The sequence below is a fragment of the Musca domestica genome, unplaced genomic scaffold (assembly GCF_030504385.1).
Source record: "Musca domestica strain aabys unplaced genomic scaffold, Musca_domestica.polishedcontigs.V.1.1 11, whole genome shotgun sequence".
Lineage (NCBI taxonomy): Eukaryota > Metazoa > Arthropoda > Insecta > Diptera > Muscidae > Musca > Musca domestica.
The window spans coordinates 11,860,524-11,872,654 of record NW_026712133.1 but is presented as its reverse complement, the minus strand read 5'-3'; positions in this window follow the sequence as shown (position 1 = coordinate 11,872,654).

The window sequence follows — 12,131 nt, the reverse complement described above, 5'->3', positions numbered from 1 at the left end:
TCGGATTTCCTATCGAATTTCAGGTTTGGCTAGATAAACAGCAGCTTCTTATCAGCAAACGTTGGTGGATCCCCATCGACTTATCGACTATAGTAATTTACTGCTCGCCATAATGCCTTTTATTCCCTATCTCCTCGGATTTGGCGCCCTTGGTGTAGAAAGAACTCAGAAGCACTTCCGTTGTATCAGTGGAGACGCCGCTCAGCCCTCCTTCTACCTTGATTGCCTCATGCCTTGAGAGTGTGTGCTATCTATGAGTTTTAAATGGTGCCACTAGGACTATTCAGGTCCACTTTTTTGGGAGTCAGTTCAAGACTAGAGGTGAAAGTTTTTTTCGGAGAAAAAATCAGCGAAAGACTCTGGCCACGTGCTTGCACTAGGTGTGCGAGACTTTAACACGCTAAAGTAACCCCTTTACTCTGACCCACAATCCCTACGGTACCGCTGTACAAGCATTTCGTCGTAGGGTGGGAGTGGAGTGTTTTAAACAACACTGTTATTTCTCACATTTTTATACCCTACAACACTTTGTGTTGGGGGTATTATAAGTTTGATTGGGCCAAAAATTATGTAACACCTCGAAATAATGGTTTCCCACATAGGAAAGTATATATGGATCTTCCTATCTCGCAGAGCTGAGTCGATCTAGCTATGTATGTCCGTCCGTCCGTCTGTCCGTCTGTCCATGTTAATTTGTAATCACTCTACAGGTCGCAATTATAGTCCGATACTCACGAAATTGAAAATGGAGGTGGGGATATGATCAGAATAGAACCCTATTTCTTTTGGAGACGATCGCATAATATTTAGGGGTTGAAATGGACCAAAAACTGAAAATGTTCCTGTTTTTGGAGTTGCTCTACAGGTTGCAATAATGGACCAATGGAAGCGGAAGTTAGCATGGGGCTAGAGCTTAGGGGTGGCTAGAAGTCTTCCAATTTTGATGGCCATCGGGTAATATTTAGTGGGTGAAATAGGCCATAACATAAAAGTTAAATTTTCCATTAAACCGCCAAAATTTTTTAATCCCGACGAAATCACAAATAGACGAACAGGTCAATTCTGACCGTTACGTCGATGCCGATAGTAAATATATCGGATATATATATAGCGAAATATATACAATGTGTATATACAAAGGAAGGGGATGTTAGCTAGAATTCTTATATATCCAGAATGGCTGGAGCGATTTTGACAAAATTTGTAAAATTAGAATGCCTTTTTGGCATAAAAGTATAAAATCTAAAAAAATCGCATAAAAAGATACCAATAATGATGTTAATATAGATTTTGTAGTATTTTGTAACATTTTTTTATTTTTTCATACTTTTTTATCGCATGCGATTTTTTATTTTGACTTATAATATTGAAGTGTTCATTTTGTAATATTTTTTTACCTTACAACACAGGTTGGGGTTATTATTTATATACAGATTACAATTATCGTTCGATCCTCACGAAATTTTTGACAAAGGTAGGGTTAGGCTCAGAAGGGTTTCAAAGATGTCTGCAATATATTTAGGGGTTGAAATGGACCAGCAACTCAAAATGTTCCTGATTTTGCAGCGGTTATAAAGTTCACAAATAGAAACCAAAGGACACGAAATCTCTCATGAAGTTAGAGTTTAGGACAGCGGGTAGAATGGACCACTACTTTTGTGTAAAAAATACCAACATTACTTACAGGCGATATCCGAAATACACAAAATTCGAAATTCTGGCTTTTCATGCTGAATTCTTTGACGAATATAGCCAAATATCATTAACAAGCAAATGCTTGTAGAGATGATCGGAAAATAATTAGGGGTTCAAATTAATTGAAACCAATCGACACGGAATTTTGCATGAGAAGAGAGTTCAGGACAGGGAAGAAGCCTTGCATTTGGATGACCATTGTATTATATATAGCGGTCAAATGAACCACAACAACTAACAGCACGACGGAGTGCGTAAATATTGGGCAAATGTCCTTGGGCAAAATGCTAAGGGTAATATCCGGGCAGTGCTCCGTGATAAAATTTCAAAATCGAAATCTTCCAAAATGGATTTGGACATAAGGGGGCTTCTAATATATTGTAGTGTTGTAGGGTATCGCATGGTCGGCCCGCACGACTATAGCCTTTGCTTACTTGTTTCTTATATTTTCTTCTTTACGAAGCTCAATAATTATTTTCTTCACATATTCACAGATATGATTCCAGTTCTCCACAGAGATCAGCATTACCTCTATTATATTATATAATCGTATATCGCTGTTGACTTTCAGGTATGGACTATCGTGGAATCCATGTCCTGTTCCTCTCAGATAGGTGGCTTTCCCAGAAGTCTAGAAGGCTACTGTCCAGACTCAACCTTAACGGTCACATATCCGCAATGATCTGGCGGATTGCTTGCTGCTGTCTTTTAACACTGTCATTAACAAGGTCAACATTCAAGTTTCCCGCCCGCTTTATCCTGCTAGTGGCAGCAGACGATCCTGAATTGCTGTCCGAGTCCGATCTTTAGGTCATTTTTGTTGAGGTGGAGTCAAACTTGCTGGCGCCAAGGCGTCCACACCATGAGTTTGGTCCACACTGGGTACTTCTTTCGAGAGCTAACGTGCCAACAGACAGACATGTTTGCCATTTCCAATGATAGAGAATGATTAGAAAAAGAGAAAGTTATTATATTTTCAAAGTCAGTGGTACTTGTTGGCCCATCCGTATTCAGTACTACTTTTACACCCATAGTACGACATTTTGAAATCACCATGGCCGGCGCTTGAGTTCTGGTGGCCAACAGAAGGTGCACATTTTCAGCTAACCTCTTTAGCAAGTAAACACGATTATTTTGTTTGTTTACAGACTGCTAGACAACGAATGTTTTCTGATTGGAGAAAATCAAATTCGGCAGTTCACCACTTTTGGCCAAGCGAAGCAACTCTTTAGCTCTTTTGAGTCTATTTTATTTCTGTTGCGGTGTTAGTTCTTGCACTTTTTGGAATTTCAATGACTTTACCCTGAGTTCATTTTCCAATATTTGCCGAATGGAATATTGCGATATATTCAGCTCACGTGCAATTTTTCGGCCACTGCGACGCGGGTTTCGATCAAATCGCTTCTTTAATTTTCGAACCATTTCTGCTAATGTTGCTATTTTCTTCCGTCCACTACCTTAACGTCGGTCTACGCTATCAGTATCACGATAACGAGCGATGGTACGAGACACAAAAGATTTATTCAGATTTAAATGCTGGAGTGCTCTAACGATAATCACTTGTGGTTTGCCAGCCAAATATGAGGAAATCACACTATCACGCTTGAATTCCATCACGAATAACTTTTTTTCTGGAAAATTCTCACCAAAATGCTTTTGTACGCTTGTAAACAATATAATGAGCTGTCACTGGAATAATTTTAACAGCTGTCGGACGAGTGGCTTAGAAAAGACTGCAGTCTGAAGTTGGTTGCAGTTTTGTATCTCACGCTGTACAATATTTACAATATTTTTGTATTTTTCGTAACCCTATCCTACGAAGTTCCTTAATTCCAGTCTTGTCACTCAGCTTCACACCAGAAAGGCGTGCAAAATTTCAAGATAATTCCAATTGGATGCATTTCAAATATTGTGAAAAGAATGGTTTTATCGCGACTTCAAATGTTTCACTGCTTTCGATTGCTATGAAAAGCAACCATTACTTCACATGGAACGAGTCCTAAACATGTTTTCTGGGAATTCTAATGTGATGACTTGATTTCAATTTTTCTTATGGTGTTTGTATTTTCGTTAACTTTTGAAGGTATTATAAATTCAAATTAAAGACATTTATATTTAATTCTCAATCCCCATCACCAGCTATGAATTTGCATCCCAATTTATCCCGCCCTTTGTACGACAATCGAATTGAACAACAATCACTTGCTGCTTTTGTTCACTGTACTGCTAACCGAAAATACTTCCTGTGAAAAACAAATTCCCATGGTTACTTCAAATTCACTGCACAATTGCAGAGAGGTCCGATCACTACACTGCAATTTGTTGCATGACAAAAAACGCCGTAGCAATTTAAAGGCAAAACAACGATAACTTGTGCAATTGTCTCCAATGACATTTCAGTTTTTCCAAAAAAGAAAAACACTGAATTTATTTAAACTTTAATTGTCAACTTTTCTGCAAACATCCCATTGTCAATCATACATTTGATGGATGAATGGAGAGCTATGAATGTATGTATTACATTCACACAACACCCACACACACACACTCAATTGTATCAATTGTTTGTATTGTGATTCAACGTCAACTTTTCAACATATTTTCCGTCCCCGCATCAGCCCCCGCAGCCCATTCCAGGTTTATGGAATTCGTACGGAAATCCATTAGGGTTGCACAGTACATTTGCATTTCGAAAGGTCTCCAGTGTTGCACCGACCGACAATGACTGACTTACTGCCGAGCAAAAAGCCAGAAAGCATCAAGTATTTCCGGAGCTAGTTTCGAGAGCAGTACAAGCGTTCGAATCATTTATGAGTGATGCTCTCCCATTGCATTGTTAAAAGCGTCAGTCACGTCCTGACAAAATGGCAAAATGCTGGGCGAATAAATAAATAAATTGCATTTAATATTAATTCAGCATATAATGATTTATTTTTTTAAACTTTACTAAGTCTTTTTGTACATCGACCACAGGGATGCATGACTTGAATTTTGTTGGCAAGTGGTGTTTAAAATAAAAATAGACAAAATAGGGTAAATTTAGGTCTGGTAAAAATTATAATATCCTACATCAAGGGAAAATTGTAAATATTTCAAAGACATTAAATTGAGGAAATATATATTTTTTGGAGAAGTTAAAAGTATCCATCGAATGTAACAACAGATGTATAACCTCAACATGAAATTCCAAAAAGTGCTAGAACTTGCACCGCAACAGAAAGAAAATAGACTCATAAGAGCTAAAGAGTTGCTTCCCTTGGCACCAGAATAAATGCCGAGTATTATCACGAAAATATTCTGGAGGGTGTATTAAAGCCTTTGGCACGCAAACATTTTGGCGGCAGACCTTGGACATTCTAACTGGACTCAGCTCCATCGCACTCAGCACGCGCCACCCAAGAATGGTTACAACATGAGGTTCCTCGCTTCATTTCCGGCGCACAATGGCCACCAAAATCTCCGGATACCAATCCGTTGGACTATTGTGTCTTGAGTATTTTGGAAAGCAAGGTTGGCACTAAAAAATACCAAAGTGTCGATCACCTCAAGCAAGCGCTTCGCCGGGAATGGGCCAAAATACCTCAGAGCAACATTCGGGTTTTATGAGCTTCATGGCTATTCAAATTTTTTTGTTCATTGTGGGGCGGAGGTTTAAAAGAAGGAGTGGACCGATATATCCCACCTTCACACCAGATATTGTATTCATAAAAGTATTGGGGTGTATTCAATCTGAAGACAATCGGACTTTTACTTCATATCTTATAAGAATTACAATTCTTCCAAATGTTAAAACTTTTTGGGGGAGATATTTATGGAGCTGGTCGATATTGTCCATTTGACCCCTGACCTAGCACTGACAAATATACCGGAATTGCAAGGTTTGCACAAAATCTAATGATCCATACTCTCTCTATGAGGTAAATTGCTTTTTTTTGAATATTTTGAATTTTGTGGGGTTAGAACAAAAAACAGTGGGCCGATGTTGCGCATCTCCGAAATCAATGCAAGTTTGACAATAATATTAATATAATTAATATCTGGAGGTATCCTTATATGGGGGCTATACGAAGACGTGGACCAGCATACGCAATTTTTTGTCATAGGTTATATAATTTGAAACAATTCCGCTCTGGGTACCGTTATATAGGAGGCTGTAGTATCCATTAGGAACATCGAATACATTACATTTGACACAATTCTGGTAAATAATGTTGACAAAATCATCAAAATACCGAATATTTAGAGGTACCGTAGTATGGGGGCTATATGAAAACATGGGCCGACATGGTCCAGTTACGAACTTAACCTGCCTACTGGCAAAATACTCATGTGTGTAAAATCTCAATTCGTTCCAAAGATACAGACAGATATCGCTAAATCGACTTAGAAATTTATGCTGATCAGGAATATATATACTTTGTAGGGCCTATCACGAATATTTCGAGGAGTTGCAAATGGAATGACAACGTAAATATAGCCACCATACTATTTTGAAGGGTATAAGAATATCATCTACAGGGTTGAATATCGCTGCCGTACGAGCCAGTGTTGAAAGGTCCCCAAGAACATCCCAAAAACGCCGTTCTCAGCAGTTGGGCATGGCTCGGTCCACTTTACAACGGATTATTCGCATTGATTTGCATTTGTTCCCGTACAAAATTCAATTGAAGCAAAGGACAAGCGGACAAGCCTCGTCGATTGGAATGGGCCCAAAGGTCCGTCGAATATGGGCAACCCTGTATTGTATTTCATAAAAGACCTTTTTTGCGAAAAATTCTGAAAAAGTTTGAATTCACAAATAATAATCTGAGTGTTCGAAATTCCAAGTAGATTTGATAGTATTCGGTTAATAGTTCAAAATTCCAAAAGTGATTGGGGTTCTCAGGCCAAACTTCGTATAGCGCCCTTATATAACCTTAACAATTTACTAAAGTACCTGAATATTTTGAGCTATATTTCGTAATATTCCCAATTTAGAGCTTTTAAACAGCTTTGATTTACTTCAAAAATTATAAATTACAGAATATGTCTTATGGGTCCTATTCTTCCTATTTTCGCGTTCTTGACCTTTTTTTGTATATTTTCGAAAATGTAGGTATTTGAAATTCTTATTATGTAAATTCCAAGAAATGTCCAATATAGGTCCACTTTTTGTATTATCCTGTATACGAAGAGATTTACTGAGCTTATTTACTTTGGGGGTTTTGCACATATTTTCCAATGGAATTGGATTTTACTTGGTTTCTCTTTCTCTAAATTTAACTGTAAGCCACACGTATAGTATCGCTTCCGAATCTATGTATTCCAATCGATTCGGTTGCAATTTTTAAAATCGATTATTTCTGGTACCAATCCTACAAATGTTGAAAGTTTTTTAACTATTTTAATAAACACATATCATCTCCCAAAATTCTTTAAATTTTGCCACAACAGCTCTAGAGTTAAGATATAAAAAATAAGTTCACTCTGTGAAATAACTCCCCCACAAACGTTCAATATTTTGAAAAATAAGGACCAACATGTTCAGAACCGGCCCATGACTGCAATGTTAGCACATTTTCACCTACTACTATCAGAATCGACCTAAATTCTGTTAATCTGTAATTTTTCCTCAGTCATACGTGTCTTCAAACAACAATCATATATCCCTCAATACACATTCTTGTACCACATATTGGTCAGGTGTGAAAAGTGACAACATCAGCTAACTAGTTTCCATACCTCTCCACAGTTGTTTAAATTTCTTCGCCAAATTTGATTCAATGTTGTCAAAATTAATTCAGTGAATACTCATTTATACCATGTTCATTGAATATATTTCCTTCTCACTGGCAACGACTCCGTTGGAGATCTAAAGTTACACGCTTGATTTCAATTAGACTGAATGTCAGGTTAATGCTCAACACAAAAAAAAAAAAAACAGGAAAAATATGACATGACGGCATGTAAATGTCATTCGCATAAACATAATCGGAAGCTAAACATTCATTCAACAAATCTGTTTCTCTGTCCTATCATTCCATTTAAGCATATTTGTCTGTCTCTCTGTCTGCCAGTTTGGCTTTTTGACGTGTGCCGGCGCACCATTTACTTTCACTTTTTCGATGACATGCGGATGGTGTGAACCTTTTAAAATTCCACTCATTTTTCCATAAAAAAATCACTCTGTGCCAGAATTTTGCGGTTGATTCCGATGATTTTTTTTTTTGGTTCATTACTCTTCATTTCATTTCACCATTTGCTTTTTGTTGTTGTTTGTTTATTTATGTAGTTTTCTTTTGTTTTGGGGGGGCAGAAAGAGGAGGAGGACATATAAGCCAACAGCTAAATGGAAAAGTGTAAAAACTAATGCAACCAACAACACACATTCGCTGGCCGTCTATCAAAACTGATCATAAATAAAAAATCTATCAAGAACAACAACAGCAACAATGCTAGACACACAAGGCCATGGATGCGAGGGAGAGGATGCAGCTACTGCACACACACTGTCATATGAATACATGGAGGTGGAGATGCACTCATTGTCCTAGCGCTGTAAGTGTTTGTCTCTAATAACGCCGACTACATCTGGATAGTGCTAAGCTAATGTTGTCGGAATAACATAAAAATTAGACGCTTCCATTAGCGAAGAAAGACCAAAGGTGCAGCGCCTGCCAACGATGATGCATCTTATTTATGTTTTCAATAAATGCACTCTAAATGGAGGGTGTTTCAACGTTGGAGCTAATATTCAACACCATTTCCAGCAAAAATATGAAAATATGGAATACACCTATAAAATCTATGCAATATAAGATCCGAATTAGATATTTAGACATCTCTGGACAAAGGAGAGAGAGACGGCTAACAAATAATAAGTAAAACAAGTAATGTGGCGTTTCCACTGAACTTGATTCGCTCTCTATTCGTTGTTTGACCCTTAACTATGAAAAAACTACATTATTCTTCACACAAAATTTCCTGAGCGAACACTCATATTTGTACGTTGTTCAAATCAAATTACTCTCAGAACAACGAAAAAATATGTCCCATCCCTAACAAATGAGAGCATTTATCGAAAAAATAAATTATGACATTTAAAAATTAAAAATAGAAAAATTTAATGAAATTTTAAAATTTTTTGGGAAGACTGAAAATTATGAATGAAAACTGCAATGTTGAATGGCGTATGTACATTCAAACGAAAGTACATTTTGTTTTCTCTCTCATTCGAGGTACGCATTTTATCCACGAGTTGAAATTTCCACAGAAAACTGCAAACAAAAGAGGCAATATTTTCAAAAACTTTGTATCGGCAGAAAAAATGTTTGACAAGTGTCTCTCCAGCAAAATTTAAAAATAGAAAAATACAAAAATATGTTCAAAATGTCAACATTTGCACTACAAGTTGAAAACGTGAATGAAAATTATAAAATTAATGATATAATAAATCTTTGGGAGAAAAACAATCATTTCTTCTATTCATATTAGTGAGAATTTCATGTATTTTCGTATAAATTCCCATTAAAATCAACAAACAAAATTTTTGAAAAAAGGAATTATTTTACTATGAATTACGAATCGTGCCGTATGAACGGGTTAATTCGTGTACATAATTCTGAGAGCGAACAACGTTGTTCGGTTTCCAATGGAAACATGCTATAAGGAAAGGCTACAGTCGAAATATTACCAAATGTTTAATTCAAAATGAAAATATGCCAAAAATATGACAGAATTGAAAAAATATGAGAAAATTTTACAAAATAATATTTTCATTTTTAGAGAAATATTTTTATGCGTTTTTTTTTAGACTTTCTTCTTTCCCGCAAAGAGGCCATTCTGAATTAATGGGGACTGTCGAAATCAGTTCAGCTGTTCTCGACATATAAGAGATCTTTCAAGCATATCTTCTTTGATAGACATATATATCGCACATATTTTGCTATATATCTGATTTCTTGGATGTTAACATCAATGTAAAGATCAGAAGTAACCTTGCCATGGCTTCGTGATTTCGCCGGGATTTAAAATATTCGCGGTTTAATGAAAATTTTTGAATTTTTTCAACACAAAAGATATGGTCTATTTTACCCGCTAAATATTATCCGATGACCACCCAAATTGGTAGGCTTCTTCCCCGCCCTAAACTCTAGCTACATTCGAAATTCCGCGTCGATTGGTCTATAATTGCGATCTGTATAGCTACTGCAAAATCCGACATTTTTTCAGTATTTGGTCCATTTCAACCCCTAAACATTTGGCGATCATCTCCAAAAGAAATAGGCTTCTATTCTCGCCCTAACCCCACCTTCGTGCAAAATTTCGTTAGGATCGGGCCATAATTGCGACCTGTAGCGTGATAACAATTTAACACGGACAGACGGACATACATAGCTAGATCGACTCAGCTCGGCGAGCTAGGAAGATCCATATATACTTTCCTATGTGGGAAACCAATATTTCGATGTGTTACATAAATTCTGGCCCAATCAAACTTATAATACCCCCAACACATAGTGTGGTAGGGTATAAAAACATTAAGTTCGGCCGGGCCAAATTTATAATACCCTCCTCCTTTGATAAAGGGAACATCTTTTTTTAAAGTATCTGAATTCAAGTGTTCCTTTAAACTTTAAACTACATATACCAGTAAGGACAATGCTATTAAACTTTTCAAAAAACCATAAAGTGAGTAAGGCCGTTTTATTGGAGCTATACCAAAACGGGTGTCTATACAGGGTGAGATGAAAAAACTGCAGGCAACTTCAGACTACTGTCATTTCTAGGCCACTCGTCCGACAGCTGTTAAAATTATTTCAGTGACAGCTCATTATATTGTTTACAAGCGTACAAAAACATTTTGTTGAGAATTTTCCAGAAAAAAGTTATTCGTGATGGAATTCAAGCGTGATAGTGTGTTTTTTTTGGCTGGAAAACCACAGGTGGCTATCGTTAAAACACTACAGCATATAAATGTGAATAAATCTTTTGTGTCTCGTACCATCGCTCGTTACCTTGATACTGGCAGCCTAGCCCGACGTCAAGGAAGTGGACGGAAGAAAACTGCAACATCAGCACAAATGGTTCGAAAAGTAAAGAAGCGACTTGATTGAAACCCACGTCGCAGTGGCCGGAAAATTGCTCGTGAGCTGAACACATCGCAATATTCAATTCGGCAAATGAGCTCAGGGTAAAGCCATTGAAATTCCAAAAAGTACAAGAACTTACACCGCAACAGAAAGAAAATAGACTCGAGAGAGCTAAAGAGTTGCTTCGCTTGGTCGAAAGTTGTGAACAGCCGAATTTTGTTTTCGTTTGTCGAGCAGTTTTTAAACAAAGAAAATTTTTGTGTTTACTTGCCAAAAAGGTCAGCTGAAAATGTGCACCTTCTGTTGGCCACCAGAACTCAAGCGCCGGCCATGGTGATGGTGTGGGCCGCCATAACAGACGATGGTCGCTCTCCGCTCGTATTAATCGACCGTGGCATCAGAATAAATGCAGAATATTATCGCGAAAATATTCTGGAGAGTGTATTAAAGCCTTGGGCACGCAAACTTTTTGGCCGCAGACCTTGGACATTCCAACAGGACTCAGCACCATCGCACTCAGCACGCGCCACCCAAAAATTATTACAAAATAAGGTTCCTCGCTTCATTTTTTTTTTTTTTTTTTTTTTTGGAAAGCAATGTTGGCACTAAAAAAATACCAAAGTGTCAATCACCTCATGCAAGCGTTTCGGCGGGAATGGGCCAAAATACCGCAGAACAACATTCAGGCAGCGTGCGACGATTCCATTGGCCTTTTGGGGGCCATAATTCGTGCCAAAGGTGACCAATTCGAACAAATCTAAACTTATTCTAAAGTTGATGCTATTTCCGACGTATTTTGATTTCATTCAATAAAACTAAAAAAAAATGTAAAAATTATGGCGTTTGACTTTGTTGCAGTTTTTTATCTTACCCTGTATAGACACCTTTAAATTACAACGATTGTTATCTATTGCGAGTCTTAAATGCCAAATGTGAAAAAATTTCGTAGGTAAATGTGACTAGGATTATCCAAAAAACGGATATGGGTGCGTACCGTTATATGTTCGCTATAGGGAAACATGGACCTACATATTCAATGTTTTGCAACCGGAACAAGAACCCATTAGGAATTACAAATATCAATTTGTAGAGAAATCCGTGAAAATACCGAATATTATGATGCACCGTTATATGGGAGCAAATTGGTGTGCCAAATTTTGAAGTTCTACGTCAAATAATGTGGGCTGCATCGTGTTTTCAACAGACTGATGGATAGACAGACAGACGGATGGACAACGTTAAATCGACTAAGAATTTTATTTTGATCATGAATATATATACTTTATGGGGTCTATGACAAATATTGATGTTTTGAGCGGAATGACAAAGTTAATATACCTTCCTTTTCAAGGTGGAGGGTATAAA